The sequence below is a fragment of the Camelus ferus genome, chromosome 36 (genome assembly GCF_009834535.1).
Source record: "Camelus ferus isolate YT-003-E chromosome 36, BCGSAC_Cfer_1.0, whole genome shotgun sequence".
In the NCBI taxonomy this organism is placed as follows: Eukaryota; Metazoa; Chordata; class Mammalia; order Artiodactyla; family Camelidae; genus Camelus; species Camelus ferus.
Window position 1 is genome coordinate 22,577,436 of NC_045731.1, and position 15,082 is coordinate 22,592,517.

Consider the following 15,082-nt stretch of genomic DNA (forward strand, 5'->3'; position numbering starts at 1 on the left):
AAGTTCCTGCAGTTTTCACTGTAAAACCGAGTTGGAGCTAGTACTTCCCCATATATACGTATGGAGTGGAGTTTGCAACTGAAAAGAAACTTTGTGTTCCCAACATGCTAGTTGAAGGACGGCTTTCAAACACACTTTTCTCTCAGAACTGAACATGTGGAGAGACGTTCGTTCACCTAGCAATAATGGAACGGGTTGCAGGAGAAAGTATTACTCTGGTTTCTCAGTCTGTTTGCTAGTTCCGTTTTGAAGTTCCTGCAATTTTCACTGTAAAACCGAGTTGGAACTAGTACCTACCAATATATATGTATGGAGTGGATTTTCCAACTGAAAAGAAACTTTGTGTTCCCAACAAGCTAGTTGAAGGCAGGCTTTCACACACACTTATATTTTAGAACTGAGCATGTGAAGAGACGTTCGTTCACCTAACGCCAAGGGAACGGTTTGCAGGAAAATGTTTTACTCTGGTTTCTCAGTCTGTTTCCTAGTGCCGCTTTGAAGTTCCTGCAGTTTTCACTGTAAAACCGAGTTGGAGTTAGTACATCCCCTTATATACGTATGAAGTGAAGTTTGCAACTTAAAAGAAACTTTGTGTTCCCAACAAGCTAGGAGATGGACGGTTTTCACACACACTTATCTCTCAGAACTGAGCATGTGGAGAGACGTTCGTTCACCTAGCAATAATGGAACGGGTTGCAGGAGAAAGTATTACTCTGGTTTCTCAGTCTGTTTCCTAGTGCCGGTTTGATGTTCCTGCAATTTTCACTGTAAAACCGAGTTGGAACTACTACCTACCAATATATATGTATGGAGTGGAGTTTCCAACTGAAAAGAAACTTTGTGTTCCCAACAAGCTAGTTGAAGGCAGGCTTTCACATACACTTATATTTCAGAACTGAGCATGTGAAGAGACGTTCGTTCACATAGCGCCAATGGAACGGGTTGCAGGAGAAAATTTTCTCTGATTTCTCAGTCTGTTTCCTAGTGCCGGTTTGAAGTTCCTGCAGTTTTCACTGTCAAACCGAGTTGGAGCTAGTACCTCCCCTTATATACGTATGGAGTGGAGTTTGCAAATGAAAAGAAACTTTGTGTTCCCAACAAGCTAGGTGAAGGACGGCTTTCACACACATTATCTCTCAGAACTTAACATGTGGAGAGACGTTCGTTCATCTAACAAAAAGGGAACGGGTTTCAAGAGAAACTTTTACTCTGGCTTCTCAGTCTGTTACCTAGTGCCGGTTTGAAGTTCCTTCAGTTTTCACTGTAAAACCGTATTGGAGCTAATACCTCCCCATATATATTTATGAAGTGGTGTTTGCAACTGAAAAGAAACTTTGTGTTCCTAACAAGCAAGGTGAAGGACGGCTTTCACGCACAGTTATCTCTCAGAAATTAGCATGTGGAGAGACGTTCGTTCACCTAGCAAAAATGGAACGGGTTGCAGGAGAAACTTTTACTCTGTTTTCTCAGTCTGTTTCCTAGTGCCGGTTTGAATTTCCTGCAGTTTTCAATGTAAAACCGAGTTGGAGCTACTACCTACCAATATATATGTATGGAGTGGAGTTTCCAACTGAAAAGAAACTTTGTGTTCCCAACAAGCTAGTTGAAGGCAGGCTTTCACACACAATTATATTTCAGAACTGAGCATGTGAAGAGACGTTCGTTCACCTAGCGCCAAGGGAACGGGTTGCAGGAGAAACTTTTATGTGATTTCTCAGTCTGTTTCCTAGTGACGGTTTGAAGTTCCTGCAGTTTTCACTGTCAAACCGAGTTGGAGCTAGTACCTCCCCATATATATGTATGGAGTGGAATTTGCAACTGAAAAAACACTTGTGTTCCCAACAAGCTAGGTGAAGGACGGCTTTCACACACACTTATCTCTCAGAACTGAGCATGTGGAGAGACGTTCGTTCATCTAGCACCAGGGAACGGGTTGCAGGAGAAATTTTTACTGTGGTTTCTTAGTCTGTTTCCTAGTGCCGGTTTGAAGTTCCTGCAGTTTTCACTGTAAAACCGTATTGGAGCTAGTACCTCCCCATATATATGTATGAAGTGGTGTTTGCAACTGAAAAGAAACTTTGTGTTCCTAACAAGCAAGGTGAAGGACGGCTTTCACGCACAATTATCTCTCAGAAATTAACATGTGGAGAGACGTTCGTTCATCTATCTCAAATGGAACGGGTTGCAGGAGAAACTTTTACTCTGGTTTCTCAGTCTGTTTTCTAGTGCCGGTTTGAATTTCCTGCAGTTTTCAATGTAAAATCAAGTTGGAGCTAGTACCTCCTCTTATATACGTATAGAGTGGAGTTTGCAACTGAAAAGAAACTTTGTGTTCCCAACATGCTAGTTGAAGGACGGCTTTCAAACACACTTTTCTCTCAGAACTGAACAAGTGGAGAGACGTTCGTTCACCTAGCAATAATGGAACGGGTTGCAGGAGAAAGTATTACTCTGGTTTCTCAGTCTGTTTGCTAGTTCCGTTTTGAAGTTCCTGCAATTTTCACTGTAAAACCGAGTTGGAACTAGTACCTACCAATATATATGTATGGAGTGGATTTTCCAACTGAAAAGAAACTTTGTGTTCCCAACAAGCTAGTTGAAGGCATGCTTTCACACACACTTATATTTTAGAACTGAGCATGTGAAGAGACGTTCGTTCACCTAACGCCAAGGGAACGGTTTGCAGGAAAATGTTTTACTCTGGTTTCTCAGTCTGTTTCCTAGTGCTGCTTTGAAGTTCCTGCAGTTTTCACTGTAAAACCGAGTTGGAGTTTGTACCTCCCCTTATATACGTATGGAGTGGAGTTTGCAAATGAAAAGAAACTTTGTGTTCCCAACAAGCTAGGTGAAGGACGGCTTTCAAACACAGTTTTTCTCTCAGAACTGAGCATTTTAAGAGACGTTCGTTCACCTAGAGCCAAGGGTACGGGTTGTAGGAGAAACTTTTCTTTGATTTCTCAGTATGTTTCCTAGTGCCGGTTTGAAGTTCCAGCAGTTTTCACTGTAAAACCGAGTTGGAGCTAGCACTTCCCCATATATATGTATGGAGTGGAGTTTGCAACTGAAAAGAAACTTTGTGTTCCCAACAAGATATTTTTTGGACGGCTTTCACACACAGTTATATCTCAGAACTGAACATGTGGAGAGACGTTCGTTCACCTAACGCCAAGGGAACGGGTTGCAGGAGAAACTTTTCTCTGATTTCTCAGTCTGTTTCCTAGTGCCGGTTTGAAGTTACTGCAGTTTTCACTGTAAAACCGAGTTGGAAATAGTACCTATCCATATATATGTATAGAGTGGAGTTTCCAACTGAAAAGAAACTTTGTGTTCCCAACAAGCCAGGTGAAGGCAGGCTTTCACACACACATATATTTCAAAACTGAACATGTGAAGAGACGTTCGTTTACCTAGCGACAAGGGAACAGGTGGCAGGAGAAAATTTTCTCTGATTTCTCAGTCTGTTTCCTAGTGCCGGTTTGAAGTTCCTGCATTTTTCACTGTAAAACCGAGATGGAGCTAGTACCTCCCCTTATATACATATGGAGTGGAGTTTCCAAATGAAAAGAAACTTTGTGTTCCCAATAAGATAGGTGAAGTATGGCTTTCACACACATTATCTCTCAGAACTGAACATGTGGAGAGACGTTCGTTTATTTAGTACAAAGGGAAAGGGTTTCAGGAGAAACTTTTACTCTTGTTTCTCAGTCTGTTTCCTAGTGCCGGTTTGAAGTTCCTGCAGATTTCACTGTAAAACCGAGTTGGAGCTAGTACCACCCCATATATATGTATGGAATGGAGTTGGCAACTGAAAAGAAAATTTGTGTTCCAAACAAGGTAGGTGAAGGATGGCTTTCACACACAATTATCACTTAGACATGAGCATGTGGAAAGACGTTCGTTCATCTATCAAAAATGGAACGGTTTGCAGAAGAAACTATTCTCTGGTTTCTCAGTCGGTTTCCTACTGCCGGTTTGAAGTTCCGGCATTTTTCACTGTAAAAATGAGTTGGAGCTACTACCTCCCGATATATATGTATGGAGTGGAGTTTGCAACTGAAAAAACACTTGTGTTCCCAACAAGCTAGGTGAAGGACGGCTTTCACACACACTTATCTCTCAGAACTGAGCATGTGGAGAGACGTTCGTGCATCTAGCACCAGGGAACGGGTTGCAGGAGAAATTTTTACTGTGGTTTCTTAGTCTGTTTCCTAGTGCCGGTTTGAAGTTCCTGCAGTTTTCACTGTAAAACCGTATTGGAGCTAGTACCTCCCCATATATATGTATGAAGTGGTGTTTGCAAATGAAAAGAAACTTTGTGTTCCTAACAAGCAAGGTGAAGGACGGCTTTCACGCACAATTATCTCTCAGAAATTAACATGTGGAGAGACGTTCGTTCATCTATCACAAATGGAACGGGTTGCAGGTGAAACTTCTACTCTGGTTTCTCAGTCTCTTTCCTAGTGCCGGTTTGAAGTTCCTGCAGTTTTCAATGTAAAACCAAGTTGGAGCTAGTACCTCCTCTTATATACGTATAGAGTGGAGTATGCAAATGAAAAGAAACTTTGTGTTCCCAACAAGCTAGGTGAAGGATGTCTTCCACACACATTATCTTTCAGAACTGAACATGTGGAGAGACGTTCATTCATCTAGCACCAAGGGAACGGGTTGCAAGAGAAACTTTTACTCTGGTTTCTCAGTCTGTTTTCTAGTGCCGGTTTGAAGTTCCTGCAGTTTTCACTGTAAAACCGAGTTGGAGCTAGTACTTCCCCATATATACGTATGGAGTGGAGTTTGCAACTGAAAAGAAACTTTGTGTTCCCAACATGCTAGTTGAAGGACGGCTTTCAAACACACTTTTCTCTCAGAACTGAACATGTGGAGAGACGTTCGTTCACCTAGCCATAATGGAACGGGTTGCAGGAGAAAGTATTACTCTGGTTTCTCAGTCTGTTTGCTAGTTCCGTTTTGAAGTTCCTGCAGTTTTCACTGTAAAACCGAGTTGGAGCTAGTACTTCACCATATATACGTATGGAGTGGAGTTTGCAACTGAAAAGAAACTTTGTGTTCCCAACATGCTAGTTGAAGGACGGCTTTCAAACACACTTTTCTCTCAGAACTGAACATGTGGAGAGACGTTCGTTCACCTAGCAATAATGGAACGGGTTGCAGGAGAAAGTATTACTCTGGTTTCTCAGTCTGTTTGCTAGTTCCGTTTTGAAGTTCCTGCAATTTTCACTGTAAAACCGAGTTGGAACTAGTACCTACCAATATATATGTATGGAGTGGATTTTCCAACTGAAAAGAAACTTTGTGTTCCCAACAAGCTAGTTGAAGGCAGGCTTTCACACACACTTATATTTTAGAACTGAGCATGTGAAGAGACGTTCGTTCACCTAACGCCAAGGGAACGGTTTGCAGGAAAATATTTTACTCTGGTTTCTCAGTCTGTTTCCTAGTGCCGTTTGAAGTTCCTGCAGTTTTCACTGTAAAACCGAGTTGGAGTTAGTACATCCCCTTATATACGTATGAAGTGAAGTTTGCAACTTAAAAGAAACTTTGTGTTCCCAACAAGCTAGGAGATGGACGGTTTTCACACACACTTATCTCTCAGAACTGAGCATGTGGAGAGACGTTCGTTCACCTAGCAATAATGGAACGGGTTGCAGGAGAAAGTATTACTCTGGTTTCTCAGTCTGTTTCCTAGTGCCGGTTTGATGTTCCTGCAATTTTCACTGTAAAACCGAGTTGGAACTACTACCTACCAATATATATGTATGGAGTGGAGTTTCCAACTGAAAAGAAACTTTGTGTTCCCAACAAGCTAGTTGAAGGCAGGCTTTCACATACACTTATATTTCAGAACTGAGCATGTGAAGAGACGTTCGTTCACATAGCGCCAATGGAACGGGTTGCAGGAGAAACTTTTCTCTGATTTCTCAGTCTGTTTCCTAGTGCCGGTTTGAAGTTCCTGCAGTTTTCACTGTCAAACCGAGTTGGAACTAGTACCTCCCCTTATATACGTATGGAGTGGAGTTTGCAAATGAAAAGAAACTTTGTGTTCCCAACAAGCTAGGTGAAGGACGGCTTTCACACACATTATCTCTCAGAACTTAACATGTGGAGAGACGTTCGTTCATCTAACAAAAAGGGAACGGGTTTCAAGAGAAACTTTTACTCAGGCTTCTCTGTCTGTTACCTAGTGCCGGTTTGAAGTTCCTTCAGTTTTCACTGTAAAACCGTATTGGAGCTAATACTTCCCCATATATATGTATGAAGTGGTGTTTGCAACTGAAAAGAAACTTTGTGTTCCTAACAAGCAAGGTGAAGGACGGCTTTCACGCACAGTTATCTCTCAGAAATTAGCATGTGGAGAGACGTTCGTTCACCTAGCAAAAATGGAGCGGGTTGCAGGATAAACTTTTACTCTGGTTTCTCAGTCTGTTTCCTAGTGCCGGTTTGAATTTCCTGCAGTTTTCAATGTAAAACCGAGTTGGAGCTACTACCTACCAATATATATGTATGGAGTGGAGTTTCCAACTGAAAAGAAACTTTGTGTTCCCAACAAGCTAGTTGAAGGCAGGCTTTCACACACACTTATATTTCAGATCTGAGCATGTGAAGAGACGTTCGTTCACCTAGCGCCAAGGGAACGGGTTGCAGGAGAAACTTTTATGTGATTTCTCAGTCTGTTTCCTAGTGACGGTTTGAAGTTCCTGCAGTTTTCACTGTCAAACCGAGTTGGAGCTAGTACCTCCCCATATATATGTATGGAGTGGAATTTGCAACTGAAAAAACACTTGTGTTCCCAACAAGCTAGGTGAAGGACGGCTTTCACACACACTTATCTCTCAGAACTGAGCATGTGGAGAGACGTTCGTTCATCTAGCACCAGGGAACGGGTTGCAGGAGAAATTTTTACTGTGGTTTCTTAGTCTGTTTCCTAGTGCCGGTTTGAAGTTCCTGCAGTTTTCACTGTAAAACCGTATTGGAGCTAGTACCTCCCCATATATATGTATGAAGTGGTGTTTGCAACTGAAAAGAAACTTTGTGTTCCTAACAAGCAAGGTGAAGGACGGCTTTCACGCACAATTATCTCTCAGAAATTAACATGTGGAGAGACGTTCGTTCATCTATCTCAAATGGAACAGGTTGCAGGAGAAACTTTTACTCTGGTTTCTCAGTCTCTTTCCTAGTGTCGGTTTGAAGTTCCTGCAGTTTTCAATGTAAAATCAAGTTGGAGCTAGTACCTCCTCTTATATACGTATAGAGTGGAGTATGCAAATGAAAAGAAACTTTGTGTTCCCAACAAGCTAGGTGAAGGATGGCTTCCACACACATTATCTTTCAGAACTGAACATGTGGAGAGACGTTCATTCATCTAGCACCAAGGGAACGGGTTGCAGGAGAAACTTTTACTCTGGTTTCTCAGTCTGTTTTCTAGTGCCGGTTTGAAGTTCCTGCAGTTTTCACTGTAAAACCGAGTTGGAGCTAGTACTTCCCCATATATACGTATGGAGTGGAGTTTGCAACTGAAAAGAAACTTTGTGTTCCCAACATGCTAGTTGAAGGACGGCTTTCAAACACACTTTTCTCTCAGAACTGAACAAGTGGAGAGACGTTCGTTCACCTAGCAATAATGGAACGGGTTGCAGGAGAAAGTATTACTCTGGTTTCTCAGTCTGTTTGCTAGTTCCGTTTTGAAGTTCCTGCAATTTTCACTGTAAAACCGAGTTGGAACTAGTACCTACCAATATATATGTATGGAGTGGATTTTCCAACTGAAAAGAAACTTTGTGTTCCCAACAAGCTAGTTGAAGGCAGGCTTTCACACACACTTATATTTTAGAACTGAGCATGTGAAGAGACGTTCGTTCACCTAACGCCAAGGGAACGGTTTGCAGGAAAATGTTTTACTCTGGTTTCTCAGTCTGTTTCCTAGTGCCGCTTTGAAGTTCCTGCAGTTTTCACTGTAAAACCGAGTTGGAGTTTGTACCTCCCCTTATATACGTATGGAGTGGAGTTTGCAAATGAAAAGAAACTTTGTGTTCCCAACAAGCTAGGTGAAGGACGGCTTTCAAACACAGTTTTCTCTCAGAACTGAGCATTTGAAGAGACGTTCGTTCACCTAGAGCCAAGGGTACGGGTTGTAGGAGAAACTTTTCTTTGATTTCTCAGTATGTTTCCTAGTGCCGTTTTGAAGTTCCAGCAGTTTTCACTGTAAAACCGAGTTGGAGCTAGCACTTCCCCATATATATGTATGGAGTGGAGTTTGCAACTGAAAAGAAACTTTGTGTTCCCAACAAGATATTTTTTGGACGGCTTTCACACACAGTTATATCTCAGAACTGAACATGTGGAGAGACGTTCGTTCACCTAACGCCAAGGGAACGGGTTGCAGGAGAAACTTTTCTCTGATTTCTCAGTCTGTTTCCTAGTGCCGGTTTGAAGTTACTGCAGTTTTCACTGTAAAACCGAGTTGGAAATAGTACCTATCCATATATATGTATAGAGTGGAGTTTCCAACTGAAAAGAAACTTTGTGTTCCCAACAAGCCAGGTGAAGGCAGGCTTTCACACACACATATATTTCAAAACTGAACATGTGAGAGACGTTCGTTTACCTAGCGACAAGGGAACAGGTGGCAGGAGAAAATTTTCTCTGATTTCTCAGTCTGTTTCCTAGTGCCGGTTTGAAGTTCCTGCATTTTTCACTGTAAACCGAGATGGAGCTAGTACCTCCCCTTATATACATATGGAGTGGAGTTTCCAAATGAAAAGAAACTTTGTGTTCCCAATAAGATAGGTGAAGTATGGCTTTCACACACATTATCTCTCAGAACTGAACATGTGGAGAGACGTTCGTTTATTAGTACAAAGGGAAAGGGTTTCAGGAGAAACTTTTACTCTTGTTTCTCAGTCTGTTTCCTAGTGCCGGTTTGAAGTTCCTGCAGATTTCACTGTAAAACCGAGTTGGAGCTAGTACCACCCCATATATATGTATGGAATGGAGTTGGCAACTGAAAAGAAAATTTGTGTTCCAAACAAGGTAGGTGAAGGATGGCTTTCACACACAATTATCACTTAGACATGAGCATGTGGAAAGACGTTCGTTCATCTATCAAAAATGGAACGGTTTGCAGAAGAAACTATTCTCTGGTTTCTCAGTCTGTTTCCTACTGCCGGTTTGAAGTTCCGGCATTTTTCACTGTAAAAATGAGTTGGAGCTACTACCTCCCGATATATATGTATGGAGTGGAGTTTGCAACTGAAAAAACACTTGTGTTCCCAACAAGCTAGGTGAAGGACGGCTTTCACACACACTTATCTCTCAGAACTGAGCATGTGGAGAGACGTTCGTTCATCTAGCACCAGGGAACGGGTTGCAGGAGAAATTTTTACTGTGGTTTCTTAGTCTGTTTCCTAGTGCCGGTTTGAAGTTCCTGCAGTTTTCACTGTAAAACCGTATTGGAGCTAGTACCTCCCCATATATATGTATGAAGTGGTGTTTGCAACTGAAAAGAAACTTTGTGTTCCTAACAAGCAAGGTGAAGGACGGCTTTCACGCACAATTATCTCTCAGAAATTAACATGTGGAGAGACGTTCGTTCATCTATCACAAATGGAACGGGTTGCAGGAGAAACTTTTACTCTGGTTTCTCAGTCTCTTTCCTAGTGCCGGTTTGAAGTTCCTGCAGTTTTCAATGTAAAACCAAGTTGGAGCTAGTACCTCCTCTTATATACGTATAGAGTGGAGTATGCAAATGAAAAGAAACTTTGTGTTCCCAACAAGCTAGGTGAAGGATGGCTTCCACACACATTATCTTTCAGAACTGAACATGTGGAGAGACGTTCATTCATCTAGCACCAAGGGAACGGGTTGCAGGAGAAACTTTTACTCTTGTTTCTCAGTCTGTTTTCTAGTGCCGGTTTGAAGTTCCTGCAGTTTTCACTGTAAAACCGAGTTGGAGCTAGTACTTCCCCATATATACGTATGGAGTGGAGTTTGCAACTGAAAAGAAACTTTGTGTTCCCAACATGCTAGTTGAAGGACGGCTTTCAAACACACTTTTCTCTCAGAACTGAACATGTGGAGAGACGTTCGTTCACCTAGCAAAAATGGAGCGGGTTGCAGGATAAACTTTTACTCTGGTTTCTCAGTCTGTTTCCTAGTGCCGGTTTGAATTTCCTGCAGTTTCAATGTAAAACCGAGTTGGAGCTACTACCTACCAATATATATGTATGGAGTGGATTTTCCAACTGAAAAGAAACTTTGTGTTCCCAACAAGCTAGTTGAAGGCAGGCTTTCACACACACTTATATTTAGAACTGAGCATGTGAAGAGACGTTCGTTCACCTAACGCCAAGGGAACGGTTTGCAGGAAAATATTTTACTCTGGTTTCTCAGTCTGTTTCCTAGTGCCGCTTTGAAGTTCCTGCAGTTTTCACTGTAAAACCGAGTTGGAGTTAGTACATCCCCTTATATACGTATGAAGTGAAGTTTGCAACTTAAAAGAAACTTTGTGTTCCCAACAAGCTAGGAGATGGACGGTTTTCACACACACTTATCTCTCAGAACTGAGCATGTGGAGAGACGTTCGTTCACCTAGCAATAATGGAACGGGTTGCAGGAGAAAGTATTACTCTGGTTTCTCAGTCTGTTTCCTAGTGCCGGTTTGATGTTCCTGCAATTTTCACTGTAAAACCGAGTTGGAACTACTACCTACCAATATATATGTATGGAGTGGAGTTTCCAACTGAAAAGAAACTTTGTGTTCCCAACAAGCTAGTTGAAGGCAGGCTTTCGCATACACTTATATTTCAGAACTGAGCATGTGAAGAGACGTTCGTTCACATAGCGCCAATGGAACGGGTTGCAGGAGAAACTTTTCTCTGATTTCTCAGTCTGTTTCCTAGTGCCGGTTTGAAGTTCCTGCAGTTTTCACTGTCAAACCGAGTTGGAACTAGTACCTCCCCTTATATACGTATGGAGTGGAGTTTGCAAATGAAAAGAAACTTTGTGTTCCCAACAAGCTAGGTGAAGGACGGCTTTCACACACAATTATCTCTCAGAACTTAACATGTGGAGAGACGTTCGTTCATCTAACAAAAGGGAACGGGTTTCAAGAGAAACTTTTACTCTGGCTTCTCAGTCTGTTACCTAGTGCCGGTTTGAAGTTCCTTCAGTTTTCACTGTAAAACCGTATTGGAGCTAATACCTCCCCATATATATGTATGAGTGGTGTTTGCAACTGAAAAGAAACTTTGTGTTCCCTAACAAGCAAGGTGAAGGACGGCTTTCACGCACAGTTATCTCTCAGAAATTAGCATGTGGAGAGACGTTCGTTCACCTAGCAAAAATGGAGCGGGTTGCAGGATAAACTTTTACTCTGGTTTCTCAGTCTGTTTCCTAGTGCCGGTTTGAAGTTCCTGCAGTTTTCACTGTCAAACCGAGTTGGAGCTAGTACCTCCCCATATATATGTATGGAGTGGAGTTGCAACTGAAAAGAACACTTGTGTTCCCAACAAGCTAGGTGAAGGACGGCTTTCACACACACTTATCTCTCAGAACTGAGCATGTGGAGAGACGTTCGTTCATCTAGCACCAAGGGAACGGGTTGCAGGAGAAACTTTTTACTCTGGTTTCTCAGTCTGTTTCCTAGTGCCGGTTTGAAGTTCCTGCAGTTTTCACTGTAAAACCGTAGTTGGAGCTAGTACCTCCCCATATATATGTATGGAAGTGGAGTTTGCAACTGAAAAGAAACTTTGTGTTCCTAACAAGCTAAGGTGAAGGACGGCTTTCACGCACAATTATCTCTCAGAAATTAACATGTGGAGAGACGTTCGTTCATCTATCTCAAATGGAACAGGTTGCAGGAAGAAACTTTTACTCTGGTTCTCAGTCTCTTTCCTAGTGCCGGTTTGAAGTTCCTGCAGTTTTCAATGTAAAATCAAGTTGGAGCTAGTACCTCCTCTTATATACGTATAGAGTGGAGTATGCAAATGAAAAGAAACTTTGTGTTCGCAACAAGCTAGGTGAAGGATGGCTTCCACACACATTATCTTCAGAACTGAACATGTGGAGAGACGTTCATTCATCTAGCACCAAGGGAACGGGTTGCAGGAGAAACTTTTACTCTGGTTTCTCAGTCTGTTTTCTAGTGCCGGTTTGAAGTTCCTGCAGTTTTCACTGTAAAACCGAGTTGGAGCTAGTACTTCCCCATATATACGTATGGAGTGGAGTTTGCAACTGAAAAGAAACTTTGTGTTCCCAACATGCTAGTTGAAGGACGGCTTTCAAACACACTTTTCTCTCAGAACTGAACAATGTGGAGAGACGTTCGTTCACCTAGCAATAATGGAACGGGTTGCAGGAGAAAGTATTACTCTGGTTTCTCAGTCTGTTTGCTAGTTCCGTTTTGAAGTTCCTGCAATTTTCACTGTAAAACCGAGTTGGAACTAGTACCTACCAACATATATGTATGGAGTGGATTTTCCAACTGAAAAGAAACTTTGTGTTCCCAACAAGCTAGTTGAAGGCAGGCTTTCACACACACTTATATTTTAGAACTGAGCATGTGAAGAGACGTTCGTTCACCTAACGCCAAGGGAACGGTTTGCAGGAAAATGTTTTACTCTGGTTTCTCAGTCTGTTTCCTAGTGCCGCTTTGAAGTTCCTGCAGTTTTCACTGTAAAACCGAGTTGGAGTTAGTACCTCCCCTTATATACGTATGGAGTGGAGTTTGCAACTGAAAAGAAACTTTGTGTTCCCAACAAGCTAGGTGAAGGACGGCTTTCAAACACAGTTTATCTCTCAGAACTGAGCATGTGAAGAGACGTTCGTTCACCTAGAGCCAAGGGTACGCGTTGTAGGAGAAACTATTCTTTGATTTCTCAGTATGTTTCCTAGTGCCGGTTTGAAGTTCCTGCAGTTTTCACTGTAAAACCGAGTTGGAGCTAGCACTTCCCCATATATATGTACGGAGTGGAGTTTGCAACTGAAAAGAAACTTCGTGTTCCCAACAAGATATTTTTTGGACGGCTTTCACACACAGTTATATCTCAGAACTGAACATGTGGAGAGACGTTCGTTCACCTAACGCCAAGGGAACGGGTTGCAGGAGAAACTTTTCTCTGATTTCTCAGTCTGTTTCCTAGTGCCGGTTTGAAGTTACTGCAGTTTTCACTGTAAAACCGAGTTGGAAATAGTACCTATCCATATATATGTATAGAGTGGAGTTTCCAACTGAAAAGAAACTTTGTGTTCCCAACAAGCCAGGTGAAGGCAGGCTTTCACACACACATATATTTCAAAACTGAACATGTGAAGAGACGTTCGTTTACCTAGCGACAAGGGAACAGGTGGCAGGAGAAAATTTTCTCTGATTTCTCAGTCTGTTTCCTAGTGCCGGTTTGAAGTTCCTGCATTTTTCACTGTAAAACCGTATGGAGCTAGTACCTCCCCTTATATCATATGGAGTGGAGTTTCCAAATGAAAAGAAACATTTGTTCCCAATAAGATAGGTGAAGTAGGCTTTCACACACATTATCTCTCAGAACTGAACATGTGAGAGACGTTCGTTTATTTAGTACAAAGGAAAGGGTTTCAGGAGAAACTTTTACTCTGTTTCTCAGTCTGTTTCCTAGTGCCGGTTTGAAGTTCCTGCAGATTTTCAATGTAAAACCGAGTTGGAGCTACTACCTACCATATATATGTATGGAATGGAGTTTCCAACTGAAAAGAAATTTGTGTCCAACACTAGGTGAAGGAGGCTTTCACACACACTTATATTAGACTGAGCATGTGAAAGACGTTCGTTCATCTAGCAAGGAACGGGTTGCAGAGAAACTATTTTGGTTTCTCAGTCTGTTTCCTACTGACGGTTTGAAGTTCCTGCAGTTTTCACTGTCAAACCGAGTTGGAGCTAGTACCTCCCGATATATATGTATGGAGTGGAGTTTGCAACTGAAAAAACACTTGTGTTCCCAACAAGCTAGGTGAAGGACGGCTTTCACACACACTTATCTCTCAGAACTGAGCATGTGGAGAGACGTTCGTTCATCTAGCACCAGGGAACGGGTTGCAGGAGAAATTTTTACTGTGGTTTCTTAGTCTGTTTCCTAGTGCCGGTTTGAAGTTCCTGCAGTTTTCACTGTAAAACCGTATTGGAGCTAGTACCTCCCCATATATATGTATGAAGTGGTGTTTGCAACTGAAAAGAAACTTTGTGTTCCTAACAAGCAAGGTGAAGGACGGCTTTCACGCACAATTATCTCTCAGAAATTAACATGTGGAGAGACGTTCGTTCATCTATCACAAATGGAACGGGTTGCAGGAGAAACTTTTACTCTGGTTTCTCAGTCTCTTTCCTAGTGCCGGTTTGAAGTTCCTGCAGTTTTCAATGTAAAACCAAGTTGGAGCTAGTACCTCCTCTTATATACGTATAGAGTGGAGTATGCAAATGAAAAGAAACTTTGTGTTCCCAACAAGCTAGGTGAAGGATGTCTTCCACACACATTATCTTTCAGAACTGAACATGTGGAGAGACGTTCATTCATCTAGCACCAAGGGAACGGGTTGCAGGAGAAACTTTTACTCTGGTTTCTCAGTCTGTTTTCTAGTGCCGGTTTGAAGTTCCTGCAGTTTTCACTGTAAAACCGAGTTGGAGCTAGTACTTCCCCATATATACGTATGGAGTGGAGTTTGCAACTGAAAAGAAACTTTGTGTTCCCAACATGCTAGTTGAAGGACGGCTTTCAAACACACTTTTCTCTCAGAACTGAACATGTGGAGAGACGTTCGTTCACCTAGCAATAATGGAACGGGTTGCAGGAGAAAGTATTACTCTGGTTTCTCAGTCTGTTTCCTAGTTCCGTTTTGAAGTTCCTGCAATTTTCACTGTAAAACCGAGTTGGAACTAGTACCTACCAATATATATGTATGGAGTGGATTTTCCAACTGAAAAGAAACTTTGTGTTCCCAACAAGCTAGTTGAAGGCAGGCTTTCACACACACTTATATTTTAGAACTGAGCATGTGAAGAGACGTTCGTTCACCTAACGCCAAGGGAACGGTTTGCAGGAAA